Raw genomic sequence first — 23,019 nt, 5'->3', positions numbered from 1 at the left:
CGCTCGCCGCCCGGCCGCTCGCTCCGAGGGGCCCCGGGGAACGGGGGTGCCGCCCGGCTCTGCCCTGCCCCGCACCCCGGGCGCCGGCCCGCCTCACCCCCCCCGCCCCGGTGGCAGCTCCCGGGCGGGAGGGGACGGGGGAAGGGCCAGGCGGCCCGGAGAAGTTGCACCGCCGGGGGAAGCCGGCGGCGGAGGCAAGGGCAGGCGGCCAGCGCCAGCCTGGCGCGGCGCGGCTGCCCCGCGCAGAGGAGAGCGATGCGCGCCCGGGCGGCGGAGCCGGCGGCGGGAGGGGCAGGGGCAGGCGGCTGCCCCCGCGCACAGCCCCGCGCAGAACGCGAGCCCCTACCTGGGCGGCACGGGCACGTCGCGCAGCGTCCCCTCAGCGGCCACGCCGCGCAGGCTGCCCCGGCCCGCCCGCCGGCGACCGAGCAGGAAGCGAGCGGAGCCGCCGCCGCTGCAGAGGCAGAGGAAGGCGCGGAGGCGGCGCGCCCGCCCCCTACCGGTGGCGGACCGGGCCCGCGGCGGCGCCGCCCCACAGCCGCGCCCCCGCCCGCCCCCAGCCTCCCCGCGCGCCCCCGCTCCCGCCCCCGGGGCGCCCCCGCCTCCCTCCCGCCGCAACCGGAGGGGCCGTCCCGGTTCGACACAGGCGGGGGGCGTGCAAGGCACGGCGGGGGCGCGCCCGGCGCCGGGCCAGACCCCTTCCCGCTGCCCCCGGGGTCTTTCTACGCGCCCCCCCGAACGCCCCGCAGGCGGGTCGCCTGGGCTGGGCGGGCCACCGCCGCCCCGCAGGGCCGCAGCGCGGAACGGGCTCCTGCGAGGGCCCCAGGGCCAGCGCTGGTGGCTGCCGTCCCGCGGGGCGGCGGAGCTCCCCTGCACCTGCCCCGCGCCCTCCGCGCCGTGCTCTCGGGCCCCGTGAAGAGACCGGACACGGGTTAGCCCTGGCTGGCAGGGCGCAGGCGCCTCGCGTAGGAAGGGCCGTTCGGGACTGCAGATTTTTTGAGTCATTTAATGGAGGCTGATATTAAAAATATCTCTTGCGCGTGTACATCCGCAGCCACGCATCCACAAGTGAACGACTGAGGGTGCTAGGTGTGCCCAAAAGCCAGCCTGGTGCCCCGGGCCGGGAGGGACTGGGAGACTGTTTGAAATGTTTATGTTTTTTTTCTTTTAAACACCCTTTTTTTTTTCCCCCAAACACAGCAGAAGTTATCTTCTGTTACCGAACAGAAAAGGCGTTTTCTGCTTAAAACAAACAAACAAAGTTTTTTTTTAAAAAAACTTTGATCAGTAGGACAGAGATGATCTGTGTTACCGCGTAAGAAAAAAAGGTAATCCCTTTATCCCTTTCTCTTCTTTATCCTTGGCTGTGCTCTGTGGCTGCTGCTTCTGTTGCCTTTTTTTCTTCCTTTTTTTTTTTTTTTTTTTTTTTGGCACTTCATGCCTCTAACCATGAGTTGGTGTAGGTAGGGAGATAGGCTGGCAGGACCCTGAGCATTTTACTGTGTGGAAGAAGACTTCTGTTGGGCTACCTCCCTCAGCCGGACTGTTGCTGGGGTGGGTAGAGAAAGTGCTGGGGCAGCAGACAGCCAGATTCAGTCAATGCCACTATTGTCAAACCACAGAGAGAGCATTTTTACAAAATTGGTAGGGCACTTCTCTTAGCAGAGAACAAAGCCACAGATACAATATAGGGCATATCACACATCGTCAAAGTCAGGTAGACAAAAGGAAGTTTCCATGTCTTATTTTAACGGCATCTGGTCAACGGATCTGTCTTTTAATGGGTTTAAAATAACATACTTTGATACCAACTGCTCCTTAGTATGGGATGGTTATCTGAACATCAGGTAATTTCTGTAGTAAATTCTCACAACACATTGAAGTTTCAGGCATACTGTAATCTCAAAATGACCAAGAAAATAGCCAGCAGGAGCATTGCTCAAGAAAAGAAAGACTTTATAGCTTTTAATTCTAAATTATGATCTAGATATATCTTAGTTTCACAGCTATTTCAGTGCTTAATATATGAAATTTCACCACGTTCACCTGATTACTTATTAGGTGACTGCCTACATAACAGACTACTAAGGTCAGTATGCTAAAGGAGGCTGGCTCCTTCAATAAGCAAATGTTTGCAATAGAAACAAACATTTAAAAAAGGTTATGAAAGTAGCAGTATCAAATTATTAGAAGGAGGAATAATACTATCTGCACAGTAACCAACACCTCAGAATACATCTGTATCAAAATCCAAATAAATAAAACTTGAGAATGGCCGTGATTAAATCCTGTTGATTATTTACCTGGCTGAAAGGGTGCCACAAGGCACACAGGGTGGAGAGTCACAGTTCCCTGGAAATGTGGCAGCTGGCAGGAGCCCAAAGAAGAGGGGGTGTGTCAGACCCCACAGTGTCTCAAGAAGTCTCTGAGTTCCTCTTTTCCCTTTTCTTTTCTAATTTGCCTTACAATTTTTCCTTTTTTCTAATTTCCTTTTTTGTAAGTTGCCTTATAATGAAATGGCTATGCCATTAAGTGGAAGTCTTCCATAAGAAGTACAAAAAATATCTGTACTAGAAGAGTTTATATTCCTTTTTATTATGGTCTGTGATGAATTGACCATTTTTGCTTCTGCAGATTAAGAAATTCAGTATGAAACAGTATGTGTTTCATAGCCACATACATTCTAAATGTTTCATCAAGACCTAGTATGGTCTAAATTTACAATTTTTAAATCTAAAATGCTTATATTTATTTAAAACAACACAACAATAAAATAGCTTGCTTTTATCGTTAAACTGTTAAACTCTGAGAAAAATATATACTGTAACTACTTATTTTGCAAACATCAGAAACTAAGGTGTCTTAAGAATTTGGGTACATTAGGCCTGAACAAAGATGACCTTGTTGGCCTTACCTGCATCTTTGACAAGTTTCTTTGCTAGTGTCTCTAGCATCGCTTTCTTGCCTCTCTTGTAACTACTAATTTTTACTAAGTGAAATTATAGCCCTGCACTATGTTTATTTTTTTAAGAAAATGGAAACGTTTCCTTCATGTAATTACAGGACAGCTAAATGTGATACGTGCCTTATTTAGCATCCTAGGGCTGATGGGGATAAACAAAACCAAGGTAAAATACAGAAGCAAACCCTTTCAGGTGCTTTGTCTTTAGGCTGTTGATTATTGCCCCTGGCAATAGATGTTCTGCTAATCCGTCATCAGTCTTGATTCTCAGTTCTGGTATCAAAGCAATTCCTGGTGGCTTTTTAAAAGTACTTTTTTCTGTAAGTCTAAACTTCACGTTTGTATGCTATAAACTAATACTTTTGCCTTAGCTGATCTTTCTGTGCAGTTTTCAATGAGCCAGCCTCAGACTGCTGGCAGAGACCCAGCTCTCCAAAGCCTGGGAAATCAGTGGCATAAAAGTTACTTTTCTCAACACAGTAACACAATCATAGGAAACACTTATGTTTGCAAGGGATAGGATCAGCAGATCAGTGCTGTTTTAAATAAGACGCAAAGCATAAGCCATCTTCTAAATGTTACACAGAACAAAACAAGAAAAAAAAAGAAGAAAAGAGAAGTTACTTAGAGAATGCTCCAGGCAGTTTGCCTTGAAGCAATACGAAAACGTGATTTTCACCAGGTTGTGAGTCACTTAACTATAAACAGAAACTAAAATGTATAAGCACAACATGAAGCCCACTCCTCTCTCCCCTCCTGCCTCTTCCAAACAGGCAAGAACATGTATGGAAAAGTCTTCCTTAAAACAACATTTTATCTTTCTGGCTGGTGTCATTAAGTTTTATATAAACAGTATGGATGTATATCTGAAAGAGAATGTGTTATTTACTGTTTGCCCTATAATGTGGTAGGTATTTGAAATAGATACCTTCTCATTTTTGTGATTTCTTGCCCTGTTGCTGTCAGAAATTAATTTGAAAGCAGCCAAAATATCAGGTCTCAGGTATGAGAAGTCTGAATAACAATGGATAGAAAGGATGGATATGGAAGTAATCAAAAAATCCAAGTCTGGAGGATGGATTTGAACACCTCCAAACCTTTCTTGTCACTGATGCACTGATCCTGATCAATATTTCACAGGTACCTCCTTTTTCTGTAATGTCAAAATAAACTCCAGGTCCAAGCATTCCCAAACTTTCAGATTTGGTTGGGTTTTGGGTTTTTTTTTTCCCCTTTATTTAGGTCTATTTTTATTTCAAGTTAAGTGCATATGATTATAAAAGGAAATCTGTATGTAAGGGAGCAAAATTCCACTGGAGTCAGTATAATTGCCATTGCTAAAATAATGTCACATTTTGACCACAGGGTTTCCTATTTCATTTTCCTCCCTGTGAGTGCATCTAATATTGTTTAACTCTTATAGACTGACAACAGCAGAGACCAAAGTCTTCTGTATATTATATATGCAGGATAGGTTAGAGGAAGCTTTCTTATCTTGTTTTAAGTACCTTAAATGTTACAAGGGCTATTCCTTGTATATGATGTCTTATTGATTCCTTATGAAATGTAATGTTTTTTGTGAAATCAGACAATTTGGTGCCAATGAGAACAGGATATTCTGCCATTTAGACAGAAGAAGTGGAAGGTGGTAATTTTGTTTTGCCATATGGGACTCCTAAATATTGGTCTTAACATCTGGTACATAGGTATTAGTGCAGATGCAGTGAAATATTGCTGGCTTGAGGTTTTATAAGCAATGTGTAATGAGCTGGAGACCCACACGAAATCTGCGTGCAGCGATAAAGAGCAAAATGGCAATCTTTTGCAAAACCTCCAATCTGTGGATGTGGAGATCTGATGGTTCCCACATATGACATTGTTGAATCTAAGCGGTTTCCCAAAGAGCTTTAGAAGTCCTAAAAATCAGTGCTCCAGTTCTAGATGAGGAGCATCTGAGGAACACTTCCAACTGAGATTGTACCCATTCAGATCAAGGACAAGCATCGCCAGCTGGAAACTGTAGGTGCCCTGAGACAGACACACTACAGATGGTATTGTTCACAAGTTGCACTGTGAAAGGTCATGAGTACCGCTCTGAACAGCTTGCATGAGAGCTCTTCTTTTCCACACAATGAAGCTCCTTCAACTACAACTGTTCTTCATAGGAGGCACATAAAGCTTGCTTCCAAGTTCATTAATGCTTCATTTCAGCAAGATATTGTTCCTGACCCATAAGCTCTCAACCAGCTCATACCTTTCCCAAGGCAGAGTTCCATGCATCCCTGCTGCTCTCTCACAAAAAGGGCAATTCCTCCCCTCCCTCCCAGTCCTTCCTAAATCGCGTGTATCCATCCATTGCACCGCCCTGGTTGTGTGAGCTATCCCACAACATCACTGAGATCCCAATGAGATGTTGTAGCCCTGCAACTGCATTCAGACCTCTAATTCCTCCGGTTGGTTCTCCATGCCATGTACATTAATATACAGGCACTTCAGATGGGCACCCAGTCGTGCTGATTTCCCAGAGAAGGTATGAGAGCTTTCCCATAATGCCATACTGTTGACACTTGCTTATTGATGTGCATTTGCTTAAGTCGACCCCTTTCACCCTGTTCTGTTGATTACATATCACCCTGCACCATTTCCTTGCCAAACTGGTCCACCACTTCCTTACTTTATTGTAGGTCGTCATCTCCCTCCCTTGTCATTCCTAGTTTAAAGCTCTCCTCACTACATTGGCCAGCCATTTGGCAGAGTTGCTTTTGCCGCACTTTGTCAGGTGGATCCTGTTTCTTCCTAGCAGTTGTGGGCCCTCAGATAGGGTCCTATAATCATAAAAACCAAATCCTTGTTATTGATGCCAGCTGTGTGATGCTGGCTGGCGATCTGCAGTATCTGTCCACTCTTCTTCAAGCCCTTCCTTTCCTTTCTCTGGCAGGATCAAGCAGGAAACCACCAGGGCCCCTGTGTCCTTGACCCTCACCACCGGAGCCGTATAGTTACGCCTCATATGTTCATGGCCTCCCCTGGCAATATCATTGCTGCCCATGTGGAAGAGCAGCAGAGGATAATAGACTAAGGCCCCACAAGTCTCTCCAGTCTTTCTTCAATATCTGAGATACAAGCCCCAGCATGAAGGAAATGCCCTTTGCCAGCAGGTGAGGTCAGCCGATGGGGACCTCCTTCCCCACAGCAGGGAGTCTGCCCCTACTATCGTTTGCCAGTTCTCCCTGGTGTTGTTGCAGGGTCAGGCTTAGCTGGTGCAACTGCTTTGCTGGACCAAGCTCCTGGCCCCTCAGCTGCTACCAGGGCACTCACTCTATTTCGTAGGTGCAGATCTGCAGATGGAGCAGGAGCCTTCCTCCTGTTGCTAGAAGCCACAAGCCTCCAGCCTTCATCATCGTTTCTTTCCTCCCACCTGTGTAACTGCATGAGCAATGATGTGCTCTGTTTTTCACAACACAACTCAAATGATGAGAGAAGAATTGATGGACAGTCTCTCCATGTCCACCCACACCTTAGAGCTTAATCAAGATAACAGCTCTTCCTGTCTTACCAATGTATAAAAACATTGTCAGTAGTTGTCAAGTCTGTGCTTTTCTAGTGGAAAGGAAAGAATCTCACCTTGTGAAGAAACTCTCAGGGTGATGGGGCAAAAAGACAGGGCAGCTCAGCAAATATCTGGAGGGTAGAGCCTGTATTCAGTTGGACCCTCGGGTGCTGCTGTAATAAAAACCATTAAATCCTATGTATCCAGAAATAGAAAGCAGCCTGTATAATTATGGATTCTGCCAGCTCACGCAGTTGTCACCAGCATGGAATGATTGGACCCCATCCTTCTAAGCCTCAAGTGATGAGTAAGATAAAAAGTGCAGAGGCATTGGTGATCACCCCATCCCTACTATCGTGCTTGGCTAGACCACAGGAAAGAAATTGCATCCTTAGCTGTAGATTGATAGGCACAACCCTGAAGAGGGGATTCTAGCTCTAACCACAGAGTGTTACAGAACTGGTAACGGCCGCATCTGACTGACTTTGAAAGTGAAAAAGAGAACCTGGACAGCAAACACACTTTGTGTGAAGCAGGTGCAAATGAAGCTGGTTTTAGGCCAAAGGGATTTATCCAGAGACCAGGCTAGGCTGCATTGTTGCCCAGCTAGTACAAGCAGCTCAGCTCTAATGAAAGGATCCCTGGCAACTGTGGAAACTCTAGGAGCAGACACCTGGTGATGCAGCAGAGCACCAACCGTAAGATCACACTGTAAAAATGATCTCTTCAAGGACCAGGAGATACAGTACTCTGAGACTAAAATACTGAAACTGGGACAGTTTGGACACTGAGGTTAGATGGCATTACTTTGCAGCTGTGAGGAAAAGAACCAGAACTGTGAGAACTTCTGGAATGACTGGAATGACTTGGAAGGTGTCAGCTCCTCAGTTAACCCATATGCCCTCTGATACTGTTCATTTGTCGTCTTCCCACCAGTATGACGCCTTTATGGATCTCACTGCTATTGCTGGGAGTCTCAAAGTAGCACAGTAACACTCATAGCGAGTTGCAATTAGATTCTGGCTTTGCCTGCAGCTAACCAACTCCTGTTTCAAAAGCTCTTCACAGTCCAGCTGGGGCAGAGGTTCAGCTTTGCTAAGCAGTAAAACAAATGCAGTGGGGAGTTTCTGTTCGTCTGGTCACAAGCATGGTGGTTTTCTGAGCTTGGCAGTTTAGAAGGAAAAAAATATTTCTCATTAGTTACTTCCTCCTACCACAGAGTTGACATGGCCACTGAAACTCAGATGTCTTTGAAGGAGGCTTACCTCAATAGTCAAAGTAGTGTGGTGTAAGAAGCAGCCAATTTTAACAACAGTCTTATTGAGCAAGATACCTTGTCAGGACTGACACCTCCTGTTTGCAGCAGGACACTCACACATCAGCACTTGTAACTGTTTCTCACACTGCTGGGTTCAATATTGTACGAGCCTAATACCGTAGATTTTCTGACAAAAGAACAATATGGCTTTCAGTGAATTTTAAAAACATATATTCCCATATGATACAACTACAGATAGCTTAAATTTTAGTTTAAAGAATGCGAATCAGGGGAATGCTTGCTCTGTTTCATAGTAATGTGCTGTACAAACAGCTTGGGAAAGAACGAGCTCATGAGGTACAGGAAGATGCAGCTTGTAAGTAATTCAAGGCAGGCACCCTTTGGTGCTGGGGTGTTTCCTACTCTGCTTTTGCTGGGTCTGTTCATGCAGTTTGTTAGGCTTGTGTTCATATCTCAACTTAAATACTAGTTTGTGGATTGTCCAGACAGCAAACTCTCCTAGATCGCCCGCACCCCCCACCAAAAATGCAGAGGGGCCCACCTTTGTGAGGAAAGCCAGCTTCTTCAAACAAGCATGAACTTCTTTCTCCATCGAGTCCATGCCCTGTCTTTCAAGCCTATGTCTCTGTAGGAAATTTCACTAGTTATAAAGGATGTGTGATTGTACATGTGCCTGCCTGTGTAAGTGCTCAAAATGGCTTGCACTTCTGAAATAAAGTACTAACAGCCCTTTCTAGCAACAATCCCAAAACATAAGACAGCAATTTTTTTATTTACCATTTGTATTTGCATGAATGCGTTTTTTTTCTTTTTCTTGGATTTTTTTTTCCTTTTTTAATTTTAACAATATAGCTTGTCAAAAGAAAAATCTATTTAATACTTTTAAAAAAAATAATCTAGGCAAGACTCGAATTCTAGACTGTTATTACTTGCAATCAGTCTTTTATCCTGCAAACGGAAACAGCATGAAAGGAAAGGAAAGGAAAATACTGGAGGAGTGAGAGTCTGTTATACTGTTGCACAGTTAGTTTCTAGACAGGACATATTGAAGCTAAAGTCACTTGATTTACACTAGACAGAAGTGTTACTGTAGCAGATTTGTGTTACAAAGCATCCTTTTGATGTACTTCTCTTCTTAAAGTACTGTATTTCTGTTAAAAATTCACTGAAGATGTTTCTCCCAGTATGCTGGTTTAAATTATGTCTAAATGCTTTCCTTTTAGAATACACCAAAACTGCTGTTGGTTGATCAGATAAAGCCACACATAGTTTTCGTAGAATATTAAGAAGAAGCTGAAAGCAGCCTTTAGTGGTCACCTAATCCATCTTCCCATCAGAATCAGTAATACATAAACCCTTCCTTACAACTGTTGTTTCGTATTTGTATTATCTCCATCTGGTGATGGAGAATCTAGTTTCCATAAGTGATCCATACCATTACCTACCTATGCCTGTGATCCTAACGTCTAACCTAAACCTTCTCTGCTGTAGTGCAAGCTCATTTCTTCCTTTGTCTACAGTGATGACAGAGAACCATGCATATCCTTTACCTTTGCTATTAGCCTTTTATGTGTTTGAAGACTTTTTTTCTGTTTTCTCTCAGCCTTCCCTAAAGAAAACAGTCACACTTCTTCTAATCCTTGTTCTCAGATCATGTTTTCCAGACTTTCAGTCTCCTTCTCTGGATTACAATTTCTTTGAAACTCGGTGCCCAAACCTCGATGAAACTCTCCTAATTTAGGCATTACCAACATAAAATTATCTATGGGACACAGTACTCTTACATGATGTTTTCTCCCATTTTTGCCACAGCAATCTTGTTGACTGATGTTCTGCTGTGGCTGTGTATGACCCCTACATCCTCTTCTGTACAGCTGCTACCCCGCGGAGAGTTTCCAGTCCTGTATTTATACAGCTGATTTTTCTAACTCTAAACTGTAGCCTGTCTTTTTAATACCATTTCTGCTATGTGTCAAGTTCTGCTTGAAGTTAATACTGGTCTCTAAAGTCCTCACAGGCTTTTGCAGATTGGTTTTTGGTTTTATCTGTTTATTTAACAATGAGATACTCCGTCGGCTGGAGTGTTAATGGGAGTAGTGTTCTGTACTAGAACCAGGACAGACCACTGTCGATAGCACAGCACAAAGGGATTTTGGCATTATACAGCTGAGTGACGTTTTTTTCCGTCAGTGTTGCAATCATGTCATAGCAGTTTTCTCTAAATCTTGCATGCCAAGATTGTTCCTGAAAATCTGATGGAAGTCAGAGTCCACAGCCCCACTAACATCAAGGTATATGACATCCACTGCTTTTCTCCTATCTACATGACCTGTTACCTTGGTTAGGTCACTTACCAAAATTTTATTCTTCTTTAGCATGATAGGGCCTCTGATGTTTGTCTGAGGAAAGACATTTGGTCTTCATGGCATTTGAAGTAACATTTCTCCTGCATTAATAGAATCTTCATTGATTTCACAGCAATTGGGCGATACCTGTCCACCTAACCACAAAACATATTTATAGCCACAGAATGATTGTTATTTATATATTACCATTTTTAAATTGAAATAGCCAGAAAATCCAACACTTTTTGAAGCTGCTTATGGGGGATTAGATTTTATGTCTTGTAGCACTATTACAAGCTGTCTAAGTGAACACAAACTGCTTACAGAAACATATACCAGGATTTCCATAGAAAATCTTCCGTTCCTGTATTTAAGACTAATCTGGTATGAATGTGTATATTTAATCAGAGGCAGGCCTGTAGTTCAGTTAATTGTGCAAGAGGTGTTCTGAACTTAAAAGCACTTATGGGCATACGAGAAATGTAGCTGTAGAGAGCAATTGATTACCACGTTTAGCAGCGTGCTTCTCTTGATACAGTTTCTCTGAGGCCTGAATGATGGAGCTGGAACTTAGATTTCAGCCAGAGGGAGGGGTTCCTGGAGTAAAACCTCAGAATCAAATGTCGTTGCATGTTGTCCTGGTTTCGGCTGGGATAAAGTTAATTTTCTTCCTAGTAGCTGGTATCGTGCTGTGTTTTGGATTTAGTATGAGAATAATATTGATAACATGCTGATGTTTTAGGTGTTGCTAAGTAGTGCTTACACTAGTCAAGGACTTTTCAGCTTCCCATGCTCTGCCAGGTGCACAAGAAGCTGGGAAGGGGCACAGCCAGGACAGCTGACCCAAACTGGCCAAAGGGCCATTCCATACCATAGGACGTCATGCCCAGTATAGAAACTGGGAGGACTTGCCTGGGCACCAGTGATCACTGCTCAGTGATGGGCTGGGCATCAGTCAGTGGGTGGTGAGCAATTGCATTGTGTGTCACTTGTTTTGTACATTCTTTTTTTATTTTTTTTTTCTCTTCCTCTGCTGTCCTATTAAACTGTCTTTATCTCAACCCACGGGTTTTACTTTTTTTTCCCGATTCTCTCCCCCATCCCACCGGAGGGCGGGGGGGGAGGGTGAGCGAGCGGCTGTGTGATGCTTAGTTGCTGACTGGGGATAAACCACGACACATGTTCAGAGTGCTTTGCTCATTAATCCGATCCTACCAAACCACGTGGGAGTGCAAAAAAAAAAAAAAATCCATAAAATAGCTTTATCTGCTTCCAGCAGTGAAAAATCTGGCTAGAAAATTTCTGATGAAACATTTCCTCATCTGGATATGCCATTCACTGAAATCAAAATGTTCCACAAGAGAATTTCCATTTTTGACCAATTTCCAATGGAATCCAGGCAGGTTTCCAAGACAACTGAGCCTGCCAGTTTGCCTGTCTGTCTTCTCAACAGCCCTTCTGGCTGGTTCTAGGGGATCTTGGGCTTACAGGCTCCTTCGCTTTGGGGCTGACAGAGTGCTGAGAGCTGGGAAGGAAGGACCCTCCAGCTTGTGGCTTCTTGGCAATCCTGATTCCCCCAGACACGCAGGGGGCGAGGCTGACAGGCTGTCCCAGAGCTGAGGCATCGTGCCATGAAAAGACTCAACACTCCTTGGTTTCATTCCAAATTTTGAAATATTAAAATCTTCTACTGGAAAAAAAATCTGTATTTCTTCATGCTGCTTTAATGAGTCTGTATTCCTGATCAGAGCCTAATACTGCAAGAGACTGCATATCTATTTTTACAAGCTGTTGTATAAAATTACACAGATATTAACGGGGCTTTGGCAGGCTGACTACACATAGGCGTATAAAGGATAAAGGTCACACCTGAACATAAGACAAGGAAGTAGTGCTCAGGGTGATGTGGTTACATACCACTGCTATTACTAACGCTTTTCTTCACAGTACTTAACAACTGATAAGTTCTTCCAATATAGTCTTGAAGTACTACTAAGTAATATTCCATTTTAGAGGCAAAAACCTGACATGGAAATGTTACTGGTTTGCTCAGAACCACAAAACATATCAGCATCATCAGGTTTACTATTGCACAGTCCAGCATATTCTGTTAAGAGTCTTAGTTAACATAAAATATCTTCTTTTGGGCCTTAGATGATCATCCTGTTCTGTCTTCAGCCAATGAAAACAACACCTTCCCTGCCTGTTCTTTTCACTTTTCACGTGCTAGTCTTACAATCAAGGGACTTAGTGTCCTTACAGCTCAGCTCACAGAGGGAGTATGTGATTGTTTCTTATCCACTTCCATGTGATGGCATTGCCTCTGTCTCAAACTTAGCCTAACATGGCAACATGACTTATGTACTGATTCTGCTGTTGGCTTGGGGATCTACAGAAAAAGGACAGTAGAAAACAGCTGTGGAGATGGCAGTGACTTAAAAGCCACACCAGACTTTTCCAAAATGGCTACTTGCTACTAATCATGGTATTCATGGTGGTTTGGCATTCCCACACTAAAATGTTTTGGGAAAAGCTCCAGTATCCCTTTCATGATGCACAATGCCAAATACAGAAAAATATACAATTAGAATTACTAAATGTAATGAAAACTGCTAACAATCAGCTAAATTGGGGTAATGTGTGGCCTACCAAGTAGTGGAGCTTCAGTCCAGAAAGGCCTTTGGAAACTTGATGATTGGGCCAACAGAAACCTCATAAAGTTGTAAGAGGGGAGGTGTGAAGTTCTGCACCTGGAGCAGGATAGCCCCATGCACTGAGAGTTAACTGGCTGAGTAGCAGCACTGATGACAAGGGCTGGTGGTGAGGGTCACAGTGGATGCTAAGCTGAATATAAGCCACTAACATGGTAAAGGGGTAGGAGCATGTGATGTACCAAGCCTGAGGGAGTTTGTTCAGCCTGACGAGAAAGCCAAGAGAGTAATCCAATAGCTGTTTTAAACTGTCTAATGAGGGAGGGAGGGTTTACAGATAAGACAGAGCTAGTCTTCTCAGAATGAGAAGAGTGGACAAGAGTCCACATTCAAAACCTGCAGCAAGGGAGATTTCAACCAGATAGACAGACGTGAAGCCCACAGTGGGAGAGATTAAGCACAGTGGGAGAGATTGCCAACAGAGGCTGTGGAATCTCCATCCTTGGAAATACTCAAAGCCTGGTTGGAGAAGACCCTGAGCAACTTAATCTAACTTGGAAGCCAGCCCTGCTTTGCTCAGTAGGTTAGCCCAGGTGATCTAGAGCAGACCTTTCCAATCTAAATTATTCTGTGCTTCTGTAACTGTGCTCTCATGGTGAATAAGACAAACTGCATACTGGCTCTATCAGGAGGACACTGGTCAGTAGATCAGTGGGAGCTCTTGTCCCCCTTATTCAGCACTGGTGAGGCTGACCCTGGGATGCTATGTGCACTTTAAGGGTCACCAGTTGAAGAAGGATGCCAAAGACTGGATAGGACCCACAACACAGTTAAGGGCCTGAGACACTTGACTGATAACCCACAGCTTATCAGCTAGCTGGTTAGGCTTAGCTTATCCTGTAAGCCAGAGTTTATGGGATTTAAGCTTATTCACTCTGGAGGAGTCTCAGGAGTGATCTGATAGCAGCCTACAACTGCTTGAAGGACAGTTACAAAGACAAGAGATCTGAACTCTTCTCAGTTGTGGCAGATAGCTTGACAAGGAGTGACAGCCACAAAATTGCAGTTGGGAGGTTCTGTTTGGACATTAGGAATAACTTTATCTCTAGGAGAATGGCTCAGCAGAGGAACTGGTCACCCAGAGAGGCTCTGCAATCTCTGTCCTTGCAGGTTTACCAGTCCTGACTAGACAAAATGTAGCTGACCTGATTTAATGTTGGCTATAGTTCTGCTTTGGGTGGGAAGATGGACCAGTCAACCTCCATAAGTCCCTTCTAACCAACATTTCTATTATTCCATTAAAATTATATTTCCTAAAATTCTATTTGATTAACATTAAACACAATTGTCTAGCTGAAACCAAGACCTCTGGAAGTTTCTTTATTGCAAATAAACAGGATATCAGGGTAGGACGTACCATGGAAAAACCCTGTTATGTTGTACTCATTATTTTTCCTGACCTTTTTTCCTCAAGTATACAGTACTAGCCACTGTCAAATACTGAGCTAAAGGGACCCTTAGATTGACCTATCTATTAAGGAAAATACCAGTTCTGGGGTCCTAAAGAAAAGTATAATGGCTCTTTCCACGTTTGTAGAATGTAAACATTTGCTGAAGGTAATAAAAAGTCTGACTGTCTTCCAGTCAACAGTCACGGCTGTTAGACACAGTATGTTCAGATACTGCCTCTGAGGGAGCATGAAATCCTGGCGCTACGCAACATCTGTGGAAGTTTTCCTATTGGTTTCAGTGAGCAGGATTTCAAGCAGATAGTCTTAATCTGCCTGCTTATGAGACTGTAAGACAGTGGTAATTTACCACTCACTTGACTAAAATTGAGACATATGTGTATTTTAGAAAGTAAACTAAGCAAAAGAGTGTGCCTTGTATAAGGATAAATATGTGTTGGCAAAGATGAGTTATTGGATGGATTCACCTTTGACTACTTACCTACTACTCTTTGCACATAATAAATGAGTTTTAAAATATCCTTATTTTTGCTATCATGCGAAATATACTGCCATGTGATGAACATGGGGGAAATCCTGACTCCTTTGAAGTCATGGCAAACTTTCCATTGCTTATATTGGCCAACACCTTGTATGGACATGACTGTGTGAGGCAAATGAAATGAAATTTTAACAAATGTGAGCAAGAGTTGCTGGAAGAGTTGTATCTAAGACCAAATTATCTGTTATATAGTGATTAAACTTTATTTCCCACTTAGTCAAACAGCCAGTTATGTTACGGGATAACAACTACTGTGCCATAGATGGAAAACACAGAGCGACTGGGCAGCAGATGAAAGGCTGGTGTCTGAGCCTATCTCAAAGCTCAGGCTCCTCTTTCTGTCTGTTACAGCATTCTTAGGCTAACCCACACTCAAGTTTCTTGCCTTAAGGATGATCTTATTCCTTGATTTTCTTTCCAAAACACTGGGGCCCCAATTTTACTCTCATTGACTTCAAAGTAAGCAGATTCACTCCCTCTGTGGATATACTTTCATCTACTGTATTGGAGTATTTCACATTTAATTGGCTATTTTAAAATTAAATTCCAAATTTTATTTATACAAAACCTCTGGGTAGTTTTGACTCAATCTGAAATTTGTGTATCTTTGTGCTCCTGCTACTATTTGTCTTGGCTTGCTTTGACAGTTCTCATTTCTCTGTATGTTGTAGTACTTGGGAACTCAATTGGTAACTATTCTTACTCTTGAATAGGATTTTTCAGTCTTACAACCTAACACTTCTCCAGGAGACAAAAAAGAAATATTGGATGCAAGAGCGAGAGAAGGAGTTAACTTTCTCAAGTCTTCTGCTTCGCTCCATTGAGTACCCAGCCAGTCAGAAAAACACAGCTGAAAAGGCATTTTGTACAAGTAAAGTTAAGTACAGGTCAGTTTGGCATAGTGTGGAGAACCCGACCGAGAGAAGTCAGAGATACCAGTATAGGATTGGTTGCATCTACGCTCATCATTTCTGACATGGGTTTCCAGTCCAATATATTCCCTCAGACTTTCTATTCACAGTTTAGTGAATACACTGTCTAAATAGTTTCCAAGCTCTCTGGAATAATCTGAGAACCTAAATCAGTTTATTTGTAATGTAAATGGTCATCGCACCCCAGTTACGCTGTGGTCTGGCATTACAACTGAACTGGCATCATGGCCACATTGGAAAACTAGTCTGCAGCACTGCTCTGCCAGGCGTGCAGACTAGTACTTCACCCATTTTAGCATTAGGCTGCTGTTTTTATGAATCACCTTCTGACCTACTGCTTTTTTGTCACTTTTCAAGGATTCCTAAGTGTCTGAGTGTCTGCATGTCCACAAATCCAGGACATACAGCCATTTCTCAAGTGTGTACGTGTGCTATAGTGTATAGGCACAGCATGAGAGGTTTATAGCGTGTGGGGCCCACTGTGCAACTGATTTGCACATGCACTGGAAGTAAGACACATTTTGGATGCTGATTTTGCAGCACGTGCATTGAAGATTCAATCTGCTTGTGCACAATAGCTCTAATGCATCTGGGATACATCAGGCTCCATGCACATGCAAACATGTATTAACTGTGTTAGTCTGAAAGAAGATTACAGGGATAGAGTAGGCAGGGTTGAAAAGATGATGGTATTTCTCTGACTTCATTGGACTCACTAGCAGAGTGAGATACTGTCCAACACATGCCAGTAGCATCACTGGGTTCAGGCAACACAGATCCTTTCCCCAAGGCTGCAAGATAGTTTGAAATCAGAGGGCCAGGGTGCTCACAGCTGAGGGACAAAACAAGGAGCATTCTCATCTCAGCCTCATACCTTGGTAAAGCCTATGTAAAACTTCACAATTACAGACTCAGAATTCATGGCTGTGTATGAATTGTTCCTTCATTACAGCCTGTGGTAGTACAGCATGACCTCCCCCTCAGCCTGGCTGGCCAAGATGGACATCTGCTGTAGGATCAGAAAGAAAAAGGTATGGTGTATGAAGAGGCACTGCTGCAGCTATCTGCTGTACATACTTAATGACAAGTATGTAGGAAACTTTCTCAGAAGTAGAACTGTGTTTCCTATAAGGACACAGTGCTATCTTTTAATCCCAGTGCTTTGGGAGCTCTCTCGTGCAGCACAAAGCAAAGAACAAAATGTAAACCTGTAAATCAGGTACCAACTCAATAAACCAAACCAAAAAAATTAAGCTTCGTTGCTGAGAGAAGACAGACAGACAGCTAGTGCTGCAGTGGCTGCTAAAAACTAAAAGTAATTTTGTTTTCTTCATATACAAGAAAACCACCAAATGTGCCCACAGAGCTTCCTGAGTCTGAGCAGGCTGTGCACATGTATGTATGGTACAGTATATTTCCACTGTAGTCACTTCCATTGTGTAGAGGGGCTAGTTTTGAATAAACAGCAATGGTAGAGGGTCTTATCACAAACTAATATACTTATTGCTTCTTACTTCTCCCTTTTTGCTGCCACAGACCTGTGAGTTCAGTAGGGGTACTCACAACTACACCTATACTCGGAGATAACGCTCTGTTGCAAGACATAGCTATTGCAACATTGGTAAATACGGTATTATTTTCCCTGTTAGCTCATAAAGCAAACTATGAAGCAATATCAGTTTGACCCTAACTACAGTGGCTTGAGGTATGGAAGTCTGTACAGCTACAGGTTTTTCCACGTTGTTTTGCCAAAGTACTTCAGCCATCATGTAAAGCTTGTAAGCTGTTCTGATCCCGAGTCTGGGCTGAACTGAAACTGCCAGCTCGGATGATTTTTATGATGTAAACGCAGACCTTGTGTGAGATAACTGCCTCAATTTTCACTTTAAACTACAGATTAAAAAATCAATTAATTCAAATGCTACTGCAGCTTTAAGATCTTCAAGCTAAGGCCTTGAGAAAAGAAAGATATCTAATTAATTTTTTGAAATTGTTTCTTGAAGAAAGGAATATGGTGGTAACAGGTTACAGCATTTAACACTGTAGCCTTGACATTTCTTATTAAATATTTAGCTGCTGGCAACTGTGTACTTCACAAGCACCTGTGAAAATGAAACCTGTTTTTGAGAACACAAGGTTGATACTCATAAAATAAAGACGAGGACATGGATAAAAAGAAATATTATAAAGTTGTCACATGATTTGTTAGCTCCAGGACAAGATTTGAGACTTTTTTGATATTTACTTGAATGCATAATATTTTTCCTGTGGGGACAAGGGCTTGTAGACTCACTGGAATAAGTGCATTTAATTCACAAACAGTTTTTTTTCAGGATTGTATGTAAAACACTCCTTGTGTTTTTAAAGCAGACTATTTTTGAAACATGATGGTCAAGATAAAACAAACAGGTGAAAAGGTAGAGAACTTCACAAAGATAGCAACACTGTGCACCTTTGTACCCAACCTCAGAAGAATTTCTTTTGCAATGATACTTTTACAGTAGGAAACATCTGAGTCATTTTGCTTTTGAGAGCTAAAAGTTGGTGCTGATCTAAGTCTCTGTAAGAATTTTAGCATGACAAGTAGATGAAACATGGCAAATTAAGAATTATTTCTCTAATTCTTGTGTTAAAGTGCTTTTTTTTCCCCACAAGAATAATAAGAAATATGGTAAATCTAGTAAATTGCCTAAACACCTACAGAGCTTTTTTATTATGTATTTATTATACACTGCACTTGTCTATCCGTATTTTGCTGCCTCATATGGGAGCATTTAAATTTTGATTGTAAGTAGGGCCTAGTAACACCTAGTTTGAACAAGGAATACTCTAAGCTGCTGAGGAGTAACCTTGGCAAAGACTGCTTCTCACAGACAGCCTACACAAGTCCATCTCTAGTTATTTCTGAGGACAGCAGTTTATTATTTTCTCCTCAGTATATTAGATCACTTGAATTAATGATCACTTGAATTTTCCTAGTAAGGGCAGAAATATCAATTTAATGGCTGATGAAACTGGCCGTAGTCATCTTGAATGAAATCTCAAAAGAATAAAAAGTGGATGAACAAAAACACTGATCACAAATAATGACAGTATTACATACTTGGTATTGTCATATTTAAGCAATAGAATAGGGTTTCTGCCTATATAACTAGAACATACTAAGCAATTTATATTCTGTCTTATTCTTTTAAAAAAAATAATACATGCAAAATATCAAACCTATAAAATATATCACATCAACAACCCTGGAAGTTGAAGACCTCTGCTCACCTCAGGTGAAAGTCAACCATTCCTGAAACAAGCCTCAAGAAACTGGCTTTGTGCCTGGGGACTGTGGTGGGAGTGAGCATAACTTTTTTATATGTGCTGGTAAATCATTTAGCATGTTCACCTCAGTTCTTTATCCATTTGAAAGAAAAAGGGAAGGAACACTTTGGTACTTCACAAAACGTGAGATAAACACACACACTGCTCAAGTAATTGAGTAATGAAAGCTGTATAAGGATAGATTAAGTGGCCATAAGTTGGACTTATGGGGGAGCTGCAGGCTCTCAGGCAGTACACGCAGATGCTCACTGCTCTCTGCTCCTGCGAGTGTGTCTCATGCCTGTCCCAAATGACAATCCCTAAGGAACAGTAAAGATTTCATTCTCTGTCCTCTGGCAGTGCTTTCAGCTCTTCTGTTGAAATTGCAAGGACAGATGCCAGTTAGTGGCAGGAGCAGTGATGATTTTGTGATGAAGATGTGTCTCTCTTGGGAGCTGAATGAAATCCACCTAACTTATTTTGCAGGACTTATTTCAGCAGACTGTATTACAGCCTCTTTCAGTCACCATGAGCCTTAATCGATTCAGATGAGCAACAGATTCAGAAAATGAAGCTGAGTTTAACTGCATTTTTGAAATGGCATTACCATATCTATTCCTGTTTCTATATGTAGTCATATTTTCTTAGCACTGTTTCTAAGCGATAGTGGTTTTTGACAGCTTGCTGCCTAATTAGATTCCCGAAGAAAAGACACAAAACTGGATGGCAGATGAGATGCTTTTGTTAGACATGCTCACGTCCATCAATGTGCTGGGAAGAACCAGGCAATCAATTCTGCCTTGCCCTTGCCCTGCCAGTATGTTCATTGATAATGGCCACAGCCACAGAACAGTCCTGTGTGAGTCACTGGTTAATTCGTCCGTCTCCCCAGTGCTCTTTGGATGAGTCTGTGTGTTCTCTTTATGTTCCTCCATATACAGACATTACAGAAAATTTTAGCTTGTGGTCTGCTCTTCTTGTTTCACGCCAAGGTTGATGTGATGTTCTGTGTACATGCATTGATATACTGTAAGTACAGTGTTGCCTACTATTTCTTATCATTTGCTTAGTTATTACAGTGGTTAAGGCTTTAGTCTTGCCAAGAGAGCCATGGTGAACAAGTAAATCTCCAAGTGTGCAAACGGTTTCTGTGTCACACAGCCCACAGGAGGAAAATAATACAAAGTTCAGAATAAAGAAGACCCTACTTGCACAGAAGTACCTTAGCACTTCCATTCCTCCCTTAAAATAGAGGGAGATATTGTGGTATCTAAGATTATATTGAACAGCAACTACAGGCAAAGACAGACTTTTTAGTGGCAATGTTTATCCACAGTAAGTTATAAACATATCACGGAGTGGCATGACTGTATTATGGAAAATATTCAATTTGTCATATATAATAGGGGTATAAGATAATACATGTTCATGCTCTGCTCTGCTGGTGGTCTCTTAACCTTTTGAAATTCCTTGGCTATATTTACTGTTTTGCAGGCAAATAAATGGAATGCTTATGAAGCAAATGGTGTTAGACCTTCTTGTACCAGTGGTGCATTTGGCCCTGTACAGATGGTCAGAAAGTATCAAGCCACTTTCTAGATGCTCAGTACAATGCGTGATGCTGGAGTATAGTTGAGATAACTAATTTAACACAGCAGTTTCTGTCTTTAGTTTAAAACATTTAAGTATTCTACCTGCATCTGTAATTTCCATGTATATGACTTGCGACGCAAAAGTACTGTAACACATATGGAGTTGTGTCATCCAGAAGAATACTTAACACTATGAGACTGGATGAAATAGCATAGAATAGTATAGTTACAGTCAATCTGTTTTACAGATTATTTTTATATTATAATATCATATTTGTTTGTAAAATTGCTTCACGACCAAGAAAAGGCTGTCCTATATCCCTGGAAATGTACCACTATGCAAAATAATAACAAGCAGAGGTGGGGTCTCATTATCTGTGGGCTGTTGTGCTTACAAGGCACGCTGCTGTGTGTACAGTATGAAGTTCCATCAGCCCTACGACACCTCTGAAAATCATAAACATGTTCCAAAAAACTTTAGTCCCTTAACTGAATTGCCCAACAAACCTTCTGTAATCAATGAATAGAGATAGGCACTTGCAGGTGGCTTGGCTGAATCACTCTCTAAAGGTATATCTCTGTCACCACTGGCTGTAAAGCAACAAATTAGGCACTTCGGTTAGGAGCCTAAAATAACCAAGATGAACTGTGCAAATGGCTGTCCAAATTTGGCAATATCCAAGAAAATGTTTGCACTGTTATACTTGAAAAGGACATTGTTTTCTTTCTGTTCTGTATCCTTCTGTGGCTGCAGAAGGATCACTAGAAGGGGTACTCCATTCTGCACTGCTAGAACGGAGCTGACCATTTTCTCAAGGGATAACAAATACTGGCACTGTAACCATTTCACATGCAGAGTATAAGGGGATATCTTCTGACACCTTTTCACCTTCTTGGATATCTACAGAAAAAAAAAATCCTGATCTTGCTCTTTATTACTGCTCCTTAATTGATTTCAAAAACAAACAGCGCTTCAGGCAGAGCATTTCTAAAGGCTAATTCCATGCGTCTAGGAGTCAGTCACTTAGCATGCGGCATCATGGCTTACAACATTCACTACCTGAAGTGTGATAATAATTACTCAGAAATAGATTTGTTTATTTGCCTGCGAGGAAGCCTTTACTCTTGAAGTTGTCTTGATAGGAATGTCAACAAAAGCCACAGGCTTCCAAAGATGGACTGATTTTTTTCCGTATCAGCATAAACAAGCTCTGTATAATTCCATTTCTAACTGAATCACTCATCTCAGTCATAGCTGCTTGGCTAATTACTCTGGAAAATTAATTTTATTTACTTGGCTGGCTTTTAAAAATGATTACTTCTGTGATAGTGCAACTTAAGGGTAATTAGTTATTTGGGAGCCAAGGTGTCTTTGTGATCTAATGACTATGAGAAAAGTGAAATCTCCATCCTAGCAAAGTTTATTTTTAGTGCTGTGATTTCTACATTTACCATAAGATAAATGCAAGCTTGGCACATCAGATTTTGAAACTTTTTAGATCGCTTATGCTAATTTATGTGATATGCCAGATTCATCTCTGTCAACTCTCAGTCAAAACCAGGATGTCTGTCATCGGTTTGTTGCAATGCACAAATTTGACTGCATAAGGGCTTCATCTGGATGCTATTAGTAGAAGACAGATTGGTGGAGCTAAGGTTGTTTGCGAGAAGGAGAAGTATGGTGGAACAGTGAAGTTGACAGAGGACAAAGGTTGACCCTAGCTCTAAGGCATGACCTCAGCTAGAGACAAATGAATGAGCTTTTAGGGGTGTGTGTAGACTGAAGGAAAACTCAAAATGAATTAATAATCTATTTTTATTTCTTTCTCCTTCCTCAGTGCAAAGATATGGAGCTTGGTACATGTTTGAAAATAAAGAGAACATTAACAAAGAAACACACTGCCAACCACTTTTGCTTCTAGATAGAGTAGCCAACAACTCCACCATTTTTGGCTAGCTGCTCAGGATGAAGGAAATAGCAGTATTAGTTAAAAATGCTGCTTTGTCAGGAATATTTTGGGTCCTACTATGTTAGAACAACATTATGGTTTCATGAGTTACCAGTCCCAAAGGAGGTCCAAAGCAAAGGTTGCTTGTGTAAAACTTCACTACCTGTCTCCTACGGAGTAAAGCCTTTCAGAGAGATGCTTTTCATGCACCACGACAGGTGGGAAGATAGGTGGAAGCATATCAGCAGATCAATAAGTGTGCAGGTGCAGAATTTTGGTAGGGATTCTCCCCTGCAGCATGTTGTGGGGATAGAAGCTTAGCAGGACCCTGCATCCTCTACCGCTATGGGTCCTAACAGGAAGAGCTCCTTTAGCCTCTCGTGCAGTCTCTTGTAACTTCGTGCATGGCTGCTAGTATTAGCTGTTAAGATTATACAGCA

General features: G+C 42.4%; 1 protein-coding gene across 1 annotated transcript in view; it reads right to left on the bottom strand.

The window, feature by feature from the left end:
* FAM3C (FAM3 metabolism regulating signaling molecule C) overlaps nucleotides 1–495 on the bottom strand; it is a 31,636-nt gene extending 31,141 nt beyond the window's left edge. Inside the window, exon 1 of the mRNA XM_072861124.1 lies at nucleotides 347–495. The gene's annotated coding sequence lies outside the window, so the exon portion shown is untranslated. The remainder of the gene's footprint in view (nucleotides 1–346) is intronic.
* Between the last annotated feature and the right edge of the window lie 22,524 nt (nucleotides 496–23,019).

The sequence above is a fragment of the Ciconia boyciana genome, chromosome 1 (genome assembly GCF_034638445.1).
Source record: "Ciconia boyciana chromosome 1, ASM3463844v1, whole genome shotgun sequence".
Classification (NCBI taxonomy): Eukaryota; Metazoa; Chordata; class Aves; order Ciconiiformes; family Ciconiidae; genus Ciconia; species Ciconia boyciana.
The sequence above is the reverse complement of the archived record's forward strand: the minus strand, read 5'-3'. Positions and strand labels throughout refer to the sequence as shown.